Consider the following 17,799-nt stretch of genomic DNA (forward strand, 5'->3'; position numbering starts at 1 on the left):
GCATTTTTTCGTCACCAGCATTTTTTCGTCACCAGCATTTTTCGTAATTTTTCGTCACCAGCATTTTTTCGTCACCGGCATTTTTTGTCATTTTTCGTCACCAGCATTTTTTCGTCACCAGCATTTTTCGTCATTTTTCGTCACCAGCATTTTTTTCGTCATTTTTCGTCACCAGCATTTTTCGTCATTTTTCGTCACCAGCATTTTTTCGTCACCAGCATTTTTCGTCATTTTTCGTCACCAGCATTTTTTCGTCACCAGCATTTTTCGTCATTTTTCGTCACCAGCATTTTTTCGTCACCAGCATTTTTTCGTCACCAGCATTTTTTGTCATTTTTCGTCACCAGCATTTTTTCGTCACCAGCATTTTTCGTCATTTTTCGTCATTTTTCGTCACCAGCACTTTTTCGTCACCAGCATTTTTTGTCATTTTTCGTCACCAGCATTTTTCGTCATTTTTCGTCACCAGCATTTTTCGTCATTTTTCGTCACCAGCATTTTTCGTCATTTTTCGTCACCAGCATTTTTTCGTCACCAGCATGTTTTCGTCACCAGCATTTTTTCGTCACCAGCATTTTTCGTCATTTTTCGTCACCAGCATTTTTCGTCATTTTTCGTCACCAGCATTTTTCGTCATTTTTCGTCACCAGCATTTTTTCGTCACCAGCATTTTTCGACATTTTTCGTCACCAGCATTTTTCGTCATTTTTCGTCACCAAATTTTTTTCGTCATTTTTCGTCACCAGCATTTTTTCGTCACCAGCATTTTTTCGTCACCAGCATTTTTCATCATTTTTCGTCACCAGCATTTTTTCTTCACCAGCATTTTTTGTCATTTTTCGTCACCAGCATTTTTTCGTCATTTTTCGTCACCAAAATTTTTTCGTCATTTTTCGTCACCAGCATTTTTCGTCATTTTTCGTCACCAGCATTTTTTCGTCACCAGCATTTTTTCGTCACCAGCATTTTTCGTCATTTTTCGTCACCAGCATTTTTTCGTCACCAGCATTTTTCGTCATTTTTCGTCACCAGCATTTTTTCGTCACCAGCATTTTTCGTCATTTTTCGTCACCAGCATTTATTTCGTCACCAGCATTTTTTCGTCACCAGCATTTTTTGTCATTTTTCGTCACCAGCATTTTTCGTCATTTTTCGTCACCAGCATTTTTTCGTCACCAGCATTTTTCGTCATTTTTCGTCACCAGCATTTTTTCGTCACCAGCATTTTTTGTCATTTTTCGTCACCATCATTTTTTCGTCACCAGCATTTTTCGTATTTTTTTGTCACCAGCATTTTTTGTCATTTTTCGTCACCAGCATTTTTTCGTCATTTTTCGTCACCAGCATTTTTTCGTCACCAGCATTTTTTCGTCACCAGCAATTTTCGTAATTTTTCGTCACCAGCATTTTTTCGTCACCGGCATTTTTTGTCATTTTTCGTCACCAGCATTTTTTCGTCACCAGCATTTTTCGTCATTTTTCGTCACCAGCATTTTTTTCGTCATTTTTCGTCACCAGCATTTTTCGTCATTTTTCGTCACCAGCATTTTTTCGTCACCAGCATTTTTCGTCATTTTTCGTCACCAGCATTTTTTCGTCACCAGCATTTTTCGTCATTTTTCGTCACCAGCATTTTTTCGTCACCAGCATTTTTCGTCATTTTTCGTCACCAGCATTTTTTCGTCACCAGCATTTTTTCGTCACCAGCATTTTTTGTCATTTTTCGTCACCAGCATTTTTTCGTCACCAGCATTTTTCGTCATTTTTCGTCATTTTTCGTCACCAGCACTTTTTCGTCACCAGCATTTTTTGTCATTTTTCGTCACCAGCATTTTTTCGTCACCAGCATTTTTCATCATTTTTCGTCACCAGCACTTTTTCGTCACCAGCATTTTTTGTCATTTTTCGTCACCAGCATTTTTTCGTCACCAGCATTTTTCGTCATTTTTCGTCACCAGCATTTTTTCGTCACCAGCATGTTTTCGTCACCAGCATTTTTTCGTCACCAGCTTTTTTCGTCATTTTTCGTCACCAGCATTTTTCGTCATTTTTCGTCACCAGCATTTTTTCGTCACCAGCATTTTTCGACATTTTTCGTCACCAGCATTTTTCGTCATTTTCTGTCACCAAATTTTTTTCGTCATTTTTCGTCACCAGCATTTTTTCGTCACCAGCATTTTTTCGTCACCAGCATTTTTTGTCATTTTTCGTCACCAGCATTTTTCGTCATTTTTCGTCACCAGCATTTTTTTCGTCACCAGCATTTTTTCGTCACCAGCATTTTTTGTCATTTTTCGTCACCAGCATTTTTCGTCATTTTTCGTCACCAGCATTTTTTCGTCACCAGCATTTTTTGTCATTGTTCGTCACCAGCATTTTTCGTAATTTTTTGTCACCAGCATTTTTTGTCATTTTTCGTCACCAGCATTTTGTCGTCATTTTTCGTCACCAGCATTTTTTCGTCACCAGCATTTTTTCGTCACCAGCATTTTTCGTAATTTTTCGTCACCAGCATTTTTTCGTCACCGGCATTTTTTGTCATTTTTCGTCACCAGCATTTTTTCGTCACCAGCATTTTTCGTCATTTTTCGTCACCAGCATTTTTTCGTCACCAGCATTTTTTTCGTCATTTTTCGTCACCAGAATTTTTCGTCATTTTTCGTCACCAGCATTTTTTCGTCACCAGCATTTTTTTCGTCACCAGCATTTTTCGTCACCAGCATTTTTTCGTCACCAGCATTTTTCGTCATTTTTCGTCACCAGCATTTTTTCGTCACCAGCATTTTTTGACATTTTTCGTCACCAGCATTTATTCGTCACCAGCATTTTTCGTCATTTTTTGTCACCAGCATTTTTTGTCATTTTTCGTCACCAGCATTTTTCGTCATTTTTCGTCACCAGCATTTTTTCGTCACCAGCATTTTTTCGTCACCAGCATTTTTCGTAATTTTTCGTCACCAGCATTTTTTCGTCACCGGCATTTTTTGTCATTTTTCGTCACCAGCATTTTTTCGTCACCAGCATTTTTCGTCATTTTTCGTCACCAGCATTTTTTCGTCACCAGCATTTTTTTCGTCACCAGCATTTTTCGTCATTTTTCGTCACCAGCATTTTTCGTCATTTTTCGTCACCAGCATTTTTTCGTCACCAGCATTTTTTCGTCACCAGCATTTTTTGTCATTTTTCGTCACCAGCATTTTTTCGTCACCAGCATTTTTTGTCATTTTTCGTCACCAGCATTTTTCGTCATTTTTCGTCACCAACATTTTTTCGTCATTTTTCGTCACCAGCATTTTTCGTCATTTTTCGTCACCAACATTTTTTCGTCATTTTTCGTCACCAGCATTTTTCGTCATTTTTCGTCACCAGCATTTTTTTGTCACCAGCATTTTTCGTAATTTTTCGTCACCAGCATTTTTTCGTCACCAGCATTTTTCGTCATTTTTCGTCACCAGCATTTTTTCGTCACCAGTATTTTTTTCGTCACCAGCATTTTTCGTAATTTTTCGTCACCAGCATTTTTTCGTCACCAGCATTTTTTGTCATTTTTCGTCACCAGCATTTTTCGTAATTTTTCGTCACCAGCATTTTTTGTAATTTTTCGTCACCAGCATTTTTTCGTCACCAGCATTTTTCGTCATTTTTCGTCACCAGCATTTTTCGTCACCAGCATTTTTTCGTCACCAGCATTTTTCGTCATTTTTCGTCACCAGCATTTTTCGTCATTTTTCGTCACCAGCATTTTTTCGTCACCAGCATTTTTTTCGTCACCAGCATTTTTCGTCATTTTTCGTCACCAGCATTTTTTCGTCACCAGCATTTTTCGTCATTTTTCGTCACCAGCATTTTTTCGCCACCAGCATTTTTCGTCACCAGCATTTTTTCGTCACCAGCATTTTTTCGTCACCAGCATTTTTCGTCATTTTTCGTCACCAGCATTTTTCGTCATTTTTCGTCACCAGCATTTTTTTCGTCACCAGCATTTTTCGTCATTTTTAGTCACCAGCATTTTTTCGTCACCAGCATTTTTCGTCATTTTTCGTCACCAGCATTTTTCGCCATTTTTCGTCACCAGCATTTTTTCGTCACCAGCATTTTTCGTCATTTTTTGTCACCAGCATTTTTTCGTCACCAGCATTTTTCGTCATTTTTAGTCACCAGCATTTTTTCGTCACCAGCATTTTTCGTCATTTTTCGTCACCAGCATTTTTTCGTCACCAGCATTTTTCTTCATTTTTCGTCATCAGCATTTTTCGTCATTTTTCACCAGAATTTTTTTTGGATACTTTCAAACAGCTGATGCATAAAATAGGGTCAAAGTGGTTCAACTGATTTTGACGTTCTATTAACCTATTTTGCAGGATTTTCAAGGACCCCCTGGGGCTCCGCGGACCCCACTTTGAGAACCATTAATATTGTGGTCTGATGCTTGTTTGCCTGCGGGTGCATTTCCAGTTTTCCCTGAAGTCGTATCTTAATCAAGTCCGTGGAGTGATGTTTGGTGGGCTGCTGATGAAAATCAAAGGCAGAATGCACACGCACAGATCCTCCTTTTGATTAGAGGACCTTTTTAATATCTTCAAGATAGCCTACTTTGTATCAGATTAGACAGCTTTCACCCTCGTTTATCAATGCTCAGGCTACAGAAATCATCTCATGACAGGGTCATTTATTTATGAAACGTTGTGTCTCGCAATTCGCAAGCATTGCTGCACATTGCTCCGCCGTGGCCCGCGTGCGTATTTTGCACGTTGTTGTTTGGCTGTGTGGTGTAAGTAACCATAGTTGGACTTTCAGGCAATTTAGAGTTGATTGGTAGTAGCCTACTTTGTAGTGACTTTTTTTGGTCCCTAGCTCTGGACTTAGTAAATTAATTTTTTCACCATTGTGTCACTACCGAAACGAAAGTTTGTCACTACCGAAACGAAAGTTAAATCCGAAAAAATCACTAATTGTGGAGGCCAAAATCGTCCCCCCAAAAACCTGTTGGGAGTACAGTAAAAATTTATTTTACCGAAACGAAAGTTAAATCCGAAAAAAACGCTAAGTGTGGAGGCCAAAATCGTCCCCCCAGGCAATTTAGAGTTGATTGGTAATTTTCGTTTCGGTTAAATTTATTTTACCGAAACGAAAGTTAAATCCGAAAAAATCACTAAGTGTGGAGGCCAAAATCGTCCCCCCAAAAACCTGTTAGGAATACGTTTCAGGCAATTTAGAGTTGATTGGTAGTACTTTGTAGTGACTTTTTTTGGTCCCTAACATTCATCGAGCTCTGGACTTAGTACATTTCACCATTGTGTCACTACCGAAACGAAAGTTTGTCACTACCGAAACCAAAGTTAAATCCGAAAAAATCACTAATTGTGGAGGCCAAAATCGTCCCCCCAAAAACCTGTTGGGAGTACAGTAAAAATTTATTTTACCGAAACGAAAGTTAAATCCGAAAAAAACGCTAAGTGTGGAGGCCAAAATCGTCCCCCCAGGCAATTTAGAGTTGATTGGTGATTTTCGTTTCGGTTCAATTTATTTTACCGAAACGAAAGTTAAATCCGAAAAAATCACTAAGTGTGGAGGCCAAAATCGTCCCCCCAAAAACCTGTTAGGAGTACGTTTCAGGCAATTTAGAGTTGATTGGTAGTAGCCTACTTTGTAGTGACTTTTTTTGGTCCCTAACATTCATCGAGCTCTGGACTTAGTACATTTCACCATTGTGTCACTACCGAAACGAAAGTTTGTCACTACCGAAACCAAAGTTAAATCCGAAAAAATCACTAATTGTGGAGGCCAAAATCGTCCCCCCAAAAACCTGTTAGGAGTACGTTTCAGGCAATTTAGAGTTGATTGGTAATTTTCGTTTCGGTAAAATGTATTTTACCGAAAAGAAAGTTAAATGCGAAAAAATCACTAAGTGTGGAGGCCAAAATCGTCCCCCCAAAAACCTGTTAGGAGTACGTTTCAGGCAATTTAGAGTTGATTGGTAATTTTCGTTTCGGTAAAATTTATTTTACCGAAACGAGAGTTAAATCCGAAAAAATCACTAAGTGTGGAGGCCAAAATCGTCCCCCCAAAAACCTGTTAGGAGTACGTTTCAGGCAATTTAGAGTTGATTGGTAGTACTTTGTAGTGATTTTTTTTGGTCCCTAGCTCTGGACTTAGTAAATTTATTTTTTAACCATTGTGTCACTACCGAAACGAAAGTTTGTCACTACCGAAACGAAAGTTAAATCCGAAAAAATCACTAATTGTGGAGGCCAAAATCGTCCCCCCAAAAACCTGTTAGGAGTACGTTTCAGGCAATTTAGAGTTGATTGGTAATTTTCGTTTCGGTAAAATTTATTTTACCGAAACGAAAGTTAAATCCGAAAAAATCGCTAAGTGTGGAGGCCAAAATCGTCCCCCCAAAAACCTGTTAGGAGTACGTTTCAGGCAATTTAGAGTTGATTGGTAATTTTCGTTTCGGTAAAATGTATTTTACCGAATCGAAAGTTAAATCCGAAAAAATCACTACCACTACCAATCAACTCTAAATTGTCTGAAACGTACTCCTAACAGGTTTTTGGGGGGACGATTTTGGTCTCCACACTTAGTGATTTTTTCGGATTTAACTTTCGTTTCGGTAGTGACAAACTTTCGTTTCGGTAGTGACACAATGGTGAAAAAATAAATGTATTTGTCTTGTTTGTTGTTCAAGTCAAAGCACCAGGAAGGCTGTATTTCTCGGCCAACAGTTAGCTCAATGGGTTGAGACGCAGTATTCATGATCCAGAGGCCATGAGTTCAAATCCCACTGGTGTCTTTACTGTGATGCTTCCCTTTGCAGACTAACTTCTAGAAAAACAAGTTAAAACCACCAGGAAACCTGTAACTCTCAGCCAACAGCTTAGCTCAACTGGTAGAGCGTCTGTCCAATAACATGACTTGAGTTGACTTGAGTGGGTTCGATTCCCACTCGAGTCATGTGTCCCTGGTAACTTGGGGCAATGGATAAATTGACTGATATCTTTAGTGATGCTTCCCTTTGCAGACTAACTTCTAGAAAAACAAGTTAAAACCACAAGGAAACCTGTAACTCTCAGCCAACAGCTTAGCTCAACTGGTAGAGCGTCTGTCCAATAACATGACTTGAGTGGGTTCGATTCCCACTCGAGTGAAGTGTCCCCGGTAACTTGGGGCAACGGATAAATTGACTGGTATCCTTAGTGATGCTTCCCTTTGCAGACTAACTTCTAGAAAAACAAGTTAAAACCACCAGGAAGGCTGTAACTCTCAGCCAACAGCTTAGCTCAACTGGTAGAGCGTCTGTCCAATAACATGACTTGACTTGACTTGACTGGGTTCGATTCCCACTCGAGTCAAGTGTCCCCGGTAACTTGGGGCAATGGATAAATTGACTGATATCCTTAGTGATGCTTCCCTTTGCAGACTAACTTCTAGAAAAACAAGTTAATTCTAGAAAAACAAGTTAAAACCACCAGGAAACCTGTAACTCTCAGCCAACAGCATAGCTCAACTGGTAGAGCGTCTGTCCAATAACATGACTTGACTTGATTGGGTTCGATTCCCACTCGAGTCAAGTGTCCTCGGTAACTTGGGGCAACGGATAAATTGACTGATATCCTTAGTGATGCTTCCCTTTGCAGACTAACTTCTAGAAAAACAAGTTAATTCTAGAAAAACAAGTTAAAACCACCAGGAAACCTGTAACTCTCAGCCCACAGCATAGCTCAACTGGTAGAGCGTCTGTCCAATAACATGACTTGACCTGACTTGAGTGGGTTCGATTCCCACTCGAGTCAAGTGTCCCCGGTAACTTGAGGCAACGGATAAATTGACTGGTATCCTTAGTGATGCTTCCCTTTGCAGACTAACTTCTAGAAAAACAAGTTAAAACCACCAGGAAGGCTGTAACTCTCAGCCAACAGCTTAGCTCAACTGGTAGAGCGTCTGTCCAATAACATGACTTGACTTGACTTGACTGGGTTCGATTCCCACTCGAGTCAAGTGTCCCCGGTAACTTGGGGCAATGGATAAATTGACTGATATCCTTAGTGATGCTTCCCTTTGCAGACTAACTTCTAGAAAAACAAGTTAATTCTAGAAAAACAAGTTAAAACCACCAGGAAACCTGTAACTCTCAGCCAACAGCATAGCTCAACTGGTAGAGCGTCTGTCCAATAACATGACTTGACTTGATTGGGTTCGATTCCCACTCGAGTCAAGTGTCCTCGGTAACTTGGGGCAACGGATAAATTGACTGATATCCTTAGTGATGCTTCCCTTTGCAGACTAACTTCTAGAAAAACAAGTTAATTCTAGAAAAACAAGTTAAAACCACCAGGAAACCTGTAACTCTCAGCCCACAGCATAGCTCAACTGGTAGAGCGTCTGTCCAATAACATGACTTGACCTGACTTGAGTGGGTTCGATTCCCACTCGAGTCAAGTGTCCCCGGTAACTTGAGGCAACGGATAAATTGACTGGTATCCTTAGTGATGCTTCCCTTTGCAGACTAACTTCTAGAAAAACAAGTTAAAACCACCAGGAAACCTGTAACTCAGCCAACAGCATAGCTCAACTGGTAGAGTTGAGCTATGCTGTTGGCTGAGAGTTACAGGTTTCCTGGTGGTTTTAACTTGTTTTTCTAGAATTAACTTGTTTTTCTAGAAGTTAGTCTGCAAAAGGAAGCATCACTAAGGATATCAGTCAATTTATCCGTTGCCCCAAATTACCGGGGACACTTGACTCGAGTGGGAATCGAACCCAGTCAAGTCAAGTCAAGTCATGTTATTGGACAGACGCTCTACCAGTTGAGCTATGCTGTTGGCTGAGAGTTACAGGTTTCCTGGTAGTTTTAACTTGTTTTTCTAGAATTAACTTGTTTTTCTAGAAGTTAGTCTGCAAAGGGAAGCATCACTAAGGATATCAGTCAATTTATCCGTTGCCCCAAGTTACCGGGGACACTTGACTCGAGTGGGAATCGAACCCAGTCAAGTCAAGTCAAGTCATGTTATTGGACAGACGCTCTACCAGTTGAGCTATGCTGTTGGCTGAGAGTTACAGGTTTCCTGGTGGTTTTAACTTGTTTTTCTAGAAGTTAGTCTGCAAAGGGAAGCATCACTAAGGACATCAGTCAATTTATCCGTTGCCCCAAGTTACCGGGGACACTTGACTCGAGTGGGAATCGAACCCACTAAAGTCATGTTATTGGACAGACGCTCTACCAGTTGAGCTAAGCTGTTGGCTGAGATTTACAGGTTTCCTGGTGATCTTAACTTGTTTTTCTAGAAGTTAGTCTGCAAAGGGAAGCATCACAGTAAAGACACCAGTGGGATTTGAACTCATGGCCTCTGGATCATGAATACTGCGTCTCAACCCATTGAGCTAACTGTTGGCCAAGAAATACAGCCTTCCTGGTGCTTTGACTTGAACAACAAACAAGACCAATACATTTATTTTTTCACCATTGCGTCACTACCGAAACGAAAGTTTGTCACTACCGAAACGAAAGTTAAATCCGAAAAAATCACTAAGTGTGGAGGCCAAAGTCGTCCCCCCAAAAACCTGTTAGGAAAAACTCCTAACAGGTTTTTGGGGGGACGACTTTGGCCTCCACACTTAGTGATTTTTTCGGATTTAACTTTCGTTTCGGTAAAATAAATTTACCAAATTACCAATCAACTCTAAATTGCCTGAAACGTACTCCTAACAGGTTTTTGGGGGGACGATTTTGGCCTCCACACTTAGTGATTTTTTCGCATTTAACTTTCGTTTCGGTAAAATAAATTTTACCGAAACGAAAATTACCAATCAACTCTAAACTGCCTGAAACGTACTCCTAACAGGTTTTTGGGGGGACGATTTTGGCCTCCACACTTAGTGATTTTTTCGGATTTAACTTTCGTTTCGGTAAAATAAATTTTACCGAAACGAAACATTTTCCAGATTTTTTTGGGTAGGCTGGGAAATTGGAAAAATGCAAAGACATTCTTTGATTTTTATTCTGGGATGAAAGATTTGGAAAAAAAAACTATTTTGATCTTTTCTCAGTGTCAGTCCCAAATCAAAAGAAGCCAAAATACTAAGCAGAATATCAGAAAAATGGAGCATTTTCCTGATTTTTTGGTGGGATAGAAAATTGAAAAAATGAAGCAATACGATACGATACAATACGATACAACTTTATTGTCAGCTTTCACCGAAATTTGCTTTGTGTCCATGACGTCACCGTTCAAGATACAGGCAGGACATACACAATACATTACACAAAGTACATTACAGGACATACATCACAGAAGCAGACAGAAACAAGCAATGTTTTATTTAGGTTCTGAAACGAAAATCAGTAAGATAGACTTGAGAAGTGAATTCGAATTGAAACTCAGATTATACTAAAATACCTTCACAGGCCTATGGGATTTTAGTATAATCTGAGCTTCAAATTGGAAGTGAATATTTGAAAAATTGAGCAATATATAATTTGGGGTCTGAAAGGAAAATCAGTAAAATAATTGTTTAAAAAGTGAATTGGAATAGAATGTGAGATTATACTAAGATCCCCTGACCGACATGCATGCTTGAGATTTTTTCTTTGAAATCATTTGTCGTTTGGGAGATATTTAACTTTAAGCGCCCCATGCATTGTGGATGCGGCAAAGGGAAACGAGTACAGGCTACTAATCCTACATACTTACTGCTAGTAACCCCATTCATACTTTAAAATGTTCATCTTACTGTGGACATGTTTGCCTGAAAAGGAATCTTTGAAATGTTTAATAGTTTTAGAATTGTACTCCTTTAAAAGTTCAGAGATTTATAATGGAGGTCGATGGAAGAATTTGGGACCTCAAAAAAACACAAAAAAACACTTTCACCTAGAAACCCCATTCACAGTTCAAAAATTCCACCTTACTGTGGACATGCATGCTTGAGATTTTTTCTTTGAAATCATTTGTAGTTTGGGAGATATTTAACTTTAAGCGCCCCATGCATTGTGGATGCGGCAAAGGGAAACAAGTACAGGCTACTAATCCTACAAACTTACTGCTAGTAACCCCATTCATACTTTAAAATGTTCATCTTACTGTGGACATGTTTGCCTGAAAAGGAATCTTTGTATCTTTTGTAATAATAATGAAAATCTACAAAGTAACTATTAACTAAAGTTTTCAAATAATTGTAATGGAGTAAAAGTATAGTATTTGCCTCTGAGATGTAGTACAGTAGAAGTAAAAGTACTGCAAATTGGAAATACTTGGTGAAAATAGCAGATCTACAAGCTCACAACGCCTCACAATGCAATGCGTTGTGAGCTTGTAGATCGGCTATGTTCACCTTTTGACAATTTGACCAGTTTGTATATATAGTTTAGTTTGGTTTGTAAATGTCCTTAAATTATCACAACATTTCAGGTAAACATACAACAGGACAAAGGTGAAAAAGGTCAGCAGGGCACCCCAGGGAGTTGAACCCCGTCCCGCTAAAGCAGGAGTACCATACTACCAGCGCCTTTTGCTTTTTGACACCATGTCCTTACCTGCATGTGAATCAGTGTTGATCCAGTAAAAAGCAAGTCATTTTATGTTTAGTTGCGCTCGGGTGTTGCCTCTGAAAATAGCCGATCTACAAGCTCACAACGCGTCGCAGTGCGACGCGTTGTGAGCTTGTAGATCGGCTATTTTCAGCATGCAACCAGGTGTGAAATCAGCCATTACGACACCATCAAGGTGGTGACTAAATCAACTGTAGATTTATTCGACTATAATCTTATATTTAGTCTACTAAAACTAGACAAAAACATTTCAGATGACTAAAATATGGAATTCTATTCAAAAGACTGTGACTAAAACTAAATCAAAATTTGCTGTCAAAATCAACACTGATGTGAATACAGTTTGTACATCACAGATCAACAGAACATGAAGAAAAGAACCATCACAGCTCTCCTTCAGTGTTTACTGATCAACCTGTAATCAAAGTATACAATAACACTGTGATTCTCACTTTGTGTTAATATAGCATCAAAATCTGTGTAGCCACTTCAAACCTGTATACATCAACCGTTTGAAAATAGCAGATCTACAAGATCAGCAATTGACATGATCTGTAGATCTTTTAGAAAGTTTTTCCAAACCTTTTCAGCTGGGTGGCCAAATATACACTATATGATTGATTGATTTTTCTTTGTTAAAGTGTCATCCTTCCAAGGAAGCCCCGCCCATACGGACTTACAGGACACTTTTACATTTGACATGAACCGACATAACTCACAAACAATGAGCAAAGGAATGAATATTAACTTGACTTGAAAACGTTTTACAACCACTGCTGTAGCACACATGAACATGTATTCACATCAACAGATCTCTATCAGTCCAAAGCCTTAACTCTGTCTGTATATCTATATATTACACTAGTTGGCAGCATCATATGAACACATTATGCCCAATCATCAAGAACATGCCCTGAAGAAGGCCATAAAGGCCGAAACATGTTGGCTTTTATTGCTCAAAGATGAGCTAGCCTTTATATGAAAGCTTTTTAAACTTTGAAGGCTCCCCCCTTTTCTAACCAAAGAGCACCTTCCTACCATGTATCTTACACAGACTTTAAGAACACTGCAGCCCTCTTAAGCTTTTTTCTTAGACTTCTGTCCGTCTCTATTGGTCCAAACTAAGCCTAAACTCTGTCTGTAGATATTAGTTACCCAATCGTACGCTAGACATAATAGAAAATATCAAATAAAGTAGTGTGGTTAGAATCAACATATCTGCTATATTGTCTATTGTATAAAATGGCCAATTATGTCCCTGCATGTATCTGTCAAGTCCCCAACAACTGAAATGAAATAATGCAATAACATCAAACTTACCATAAGGAAGCAAACTGCCTATTAGACTAGTGACACATTAAAGATCTCCTTACAGGGGGTAGTAGAACGAAACACAAGGCTGTTTTTCATCATCTCTTACCCATACATGAAATGGATTCTTGTATATACAAATAATGAATGAAAAATCTGTGAAATTGGTGTATATTGTATACACTCCCAAACTAAACAACGCTAAAATAAATACATAAAGCCAAACTCATGTAGATTCACAATGTCAGCTCTGAGAGGTTTAAAAATATTATCATCCCTCTCTATGTTAGAAAAAAACAGAAAGTAAATAACGTAAAGGAATTAGGAGTCATTTTAGCACAGGCCTACAATAGACAGAATATCTATGTAGAATGTTCTCCTTTACTTTGTAGTGACCATGGGTTGTCATAGCAACACATATGATGTCGTAATAAAATCTATACTATATCACACCCATTATTAGTATTATTATTGTCAGGTGTGGAAAAACTTGAGCAGAACTCCCTAAACTGTATAAAATGTCCCAAAGAAAATAAAAAATGTTCATAAAATATTCATCAAATATATGCAACTTCAACAATAGTGCAGAGAAAACGTAGGCCTACAGTAGAACTACTAGTGATTTATCTGGCCTGGCTGAGGGAAACCAAGCTTATGCTCATATATATAACAAGTCAATCCACCATAAGAAGTGTCCATGGCACAGTCACTACAAAGTGAAGGAGAACATTCAACATAGATATTCACATTTTACACTTCATGTTCCCTTTATCGTAGGCAGTAGTGGAAAAAGTACTCAATACTGCAATGTGGAAGTAATCTGTTACAAGTAAAATGTATCTATAAAATGTATCAAAATGTACTTAAAGTACCAAAAGTAAAAGTACTACAATGTTTGAAAATAGCAGATCTACAAGCTCACAACGCGTCTTGATTGTGAGCTTGTAGCTTGTAGCTTGTAGCCTATGTGTGTGTACACAGGCAGGTAGCATAGTTAGCATTGCTAGCATTCTCAAACCAATCTAAAGGCAATTTCCAAATGGTAAAATATAAAAGAGCAATAACATCATCAAGAGAACAAGATAATAATAACACAGCACACAGTTAGTAGAAGTAACTTTACCTTTACAAATAATAGGTTGTTGGCTTGTGTCCGATGAGCTGTATGTAAACACTATGGAGACAAATCCACTGATCCACTGACTGTTGACCTGGATGTGACATCATACACAAGGACCAAAAGACAGCATTTGACCGCCATCTAGTGGACTGGCTGTATTCCAATATTTAACAGTGGTTTATAACAGTGGTTTTAGACATATAAAGGTAGACACCTCCTTCGGCTCTGAAGCGTTCGTATCTCGGGCACGCTTCCTTGTTCCGCAGGGCTAGCCCATATAAGGATAGGCTAGCCTTCCACTTCCTTCCGCTTCAGCAGGGCAAGCTGGAAACTTCCGTGTGCATCACAGAAGAGGCGTTTGGTAGGCCAATCAGTGGCAGGTGGGGCGGGTCTTTTCTTAAGAGGCGGAAAATCAATCCTGACGCAAATGGGCGTGGCCTATATGGGGAGTTGCGTCATGACCCAAGTAATCTGTCCCTGGTAAAAATCTACGTACTATGGGTGACCGGGCCTTCTGCTCGGCAGCGCCGCGCCTATGGAACAGCCTTCCTATTGACCTGAGAGCACCACAGACCCTGGACTCTTTTAAAATAGGCCTGAAAACGTTTTTGTTTCAGAGGGCATTTTCATGTTGAATTGTTGTTTAGTCATATCTGTTTTTAAACCGTGCTTTTTAACTTTATATGATTGATGATGTTTTACCTTGTGGCACTTTGAGATTCCCTGTGAATGAAAAGTGCATTACAAATAAAATGTATTATTATTATTATTATTATTATCTGAGTTCCCAGAAGTTTTCGCCAGCTCTCGGCGAGTAACTTCTGGGCCAGAGGCCTGGTATTTGTGCGCGGGATGTAACTTACGCTTAGAATCTGAGCGGACACGCCTCTTACCGGTCTGAGAGCTGTGCAACTCGTCTAAAAAGTCAGACGAGAGGCAAACAGCAGTACACAACAATGGCGGCCGTCATTTCTCAAGGGGAAATTGCTTCCCGTCGATCCTATTTAGATGCAACACCCACTGCATGTGGATCCCGCCCCCTTTTCTTCATTGGCTGTTGATTTGAATCACAACGCAGTGGCCGCGCCCCTGCTGTCCAAGCTCCGACGCAATGCCTCCCAGACTATGACCCAAGGAATCTAGGGGGAAAAGATTTTTATTTTACGACATACGGTTCAAGAGTTATAGGCCAAAACGTAAAGGGGGCTTTTATAGCGCCACCATGAAGCCGACTGGTGTACTTTTCTTTTTGATAATTTCGGACTAAATTATGCACCTCCCCTCCAAGTCTTGTAACTCTAGCCCTTACAGTTTCTGAGCAACATATACTTGAAATCGAGTTTTTTCATTTTCCCATTAAAGTGGATGGGGAACGCGCACGATTCCCGGTGAAGCCGGTCATTTTGACATATGGCATGTGGGATAATGAGTGTCCTAGTCTCACACTCAATCAAACTCTGCAGCCGCACTGAGGCCCCCGGACATTACCTGTTTGCTTTCTAAACTCGATCTAGCCTTTGATTGCCTTTCAATAAAACCATATTTGATAGACATAGGTATCACCTACATGTTACTGATTATAGGGAATGTTATATTATTGTAATCCGTTGTTTATTTCCTGAGCAATGGAATTATGTTGCAGCTAAAACTCTTGGGGTTGCAACATGGCAACCCTGTTTGCCATGTTGCCATGGAGACCTATGGAGCTTTATGATTGGGTAGTGGGAAAGGCCTCACGTGATTGGCTCAGACCCGGAAGTGCAGAGTGCCAAAAATAAAGTTTTGCAACTTGTAGAAAGTTTAGCAATCTGTAAATAAACTATCGTTCATTGTAAATATAATTCTACAATTACAACATGTTTAACACATGTTACAAACACACCAAAAATATATATAGCAAAAAAGTTTAAAATGTTTTTTTTATGGACATTCTTACGAATAAAAATGTTTTGCTTACAAATACAAAACTTTTTTTTTTTTTAATACAAATCTTTTTATCACAAATACAAATCTTTTATTTACGAATACAAATATATATTTTTTACGAGTACAAATTATTTTTACGAATACAAATAGTTTTTTTTACAAATACAACATTTGTTTACAAATACAAAATCTTTTACAAGTACAAAATAATATTGGCACTAAATTGAGCCCATACCGAAGACTCAAGACCCAAAAGAGTCTTGAGTCGAACCAATTACTCCCGCGGAGACATCAAATTTCTCTTTTGGGCCTTGAGTCCCAAGACTCAAGGAGACTCAAGTCCCAAGACTCAAGGAGACTCAAGACCGAAAAGAAGGTGAACTGACTGTAATGATTCAAAATGTCATATATAGAATAGAAACCCCATTCAAACTTTAAAATGTTCATCCTAATATGGACATGTTTGCCTGAAAAGGAATCTTTGAAATGTTTAATAGTTTTAGAATTGTACTCCTTTAAAATTTCAGAGATTTATAATGGAGGTCGATGGACGATTTTGGGACCTCAAAAAACACTTTCACCTAGAAACTCCATTCACAGTTCAAAAATTCCACCTTACTGTGGACATGCATGCTTGAGATTTTTTCTTTGAAATCATTTGTAGTTTTGGAGATATTTAACTTTAAGCGCCCAATGCATTGTCAATGCGGCAATGGACATTTAAAGGCAGGCTTACAACTACATACTTACGCCTAGTAACCTCATTCATACTTTAAAATGTTCATCTTACTTTAGACATGTCTGCCTGAAAAGGAATCTTTGAAATGTTTAATAGTTTTAGAATTGTACTCCTTTAACAATTCAGAGATTTATAATGGAGGTCGATGGACGATTTTGGGACCTCAAAAAAACACTTTCACCTAGAAACTCCATTCACAGTTCAAAAATTCCACCTTACTGTGGACATGCATCCTTGAGATGTTTTACTTTGAAATGAAGGCTATCTCTCATCAGATGAGTGTGGCAAGGGGTGGAGCTATGACACACTATTGAACTGTTGCAAGGTTCACACACACACACACACACACACACACACACACACACACACACACACACACACACACACACACACACACACAGACACACACACACACACACACACACACACACACACACACACCCTCCCCAGCTCCGGTCGTTTTTGCCTCATTCATGATCAAAAACATCTAAGTATATTTAGCTTACTGCTTAGCAGAAATGGAAATTAAAAAACAAAATGTAAAGATATTTCAAAATATATTTTCGTGTATTATAGTGCCACCAGGAGGCCACAATAACGTACCAGACCTGGCGGAGACCTGTGCTCCGAGGAGCACTTTTTCTAGTTGGGTCTGGTTTGCTAAGTTAAAGACTCTCAGTGTTCCAGGTGGAATAATGATACAATTGGGCAGTGTGTTTTATTCTGTAATCCCAGGTCAATGGGAACTCTAGCACTCAATATTAGGCCTCTAGTTTGAGGCCTAATATTCTTTCTTATGGGGGCCCCCCATAAGAAAGAATTGTATTTAAAACTTTTAGAAAGTGCCTTGCCAATCCATGACAAGGCACAGCCGGCCTGTGAACCAGAATGTCATAGGTTTGATTCCTATCCCTGACATTGTGTATATAATATATAATGTATATATATTATTTTTAAGTATTAAATATAAATCTTTCTCATGGGGGGCCCTGACACTACATCTTTTCACTTTTAGGATTTTGCCCTGTTATTTCTGCCAATGTGTCAAATATGCTAATTATCTAATTATCTTCATTATGCACAATACAAAAATGTACATGGCAGAAATGGATTGAGTGCTACAGCACCACCCTTTGGCCAATGGTTGTGAGTTTC

The sequence above is a fragment of the Gymnoscopelus microlampas genome (assembly GCF_963454915.1).
Source record: "Gymnoscopelus microlampas genome assembly, chromosome: 6".
NCBI classification, from domain to species: Eukaryota; Metazoa; Chordata; class Actinopteri; order Myctophiformes; family Myctophidae; genus Gymnoscopelus; species Gymnoscopelus microlampas.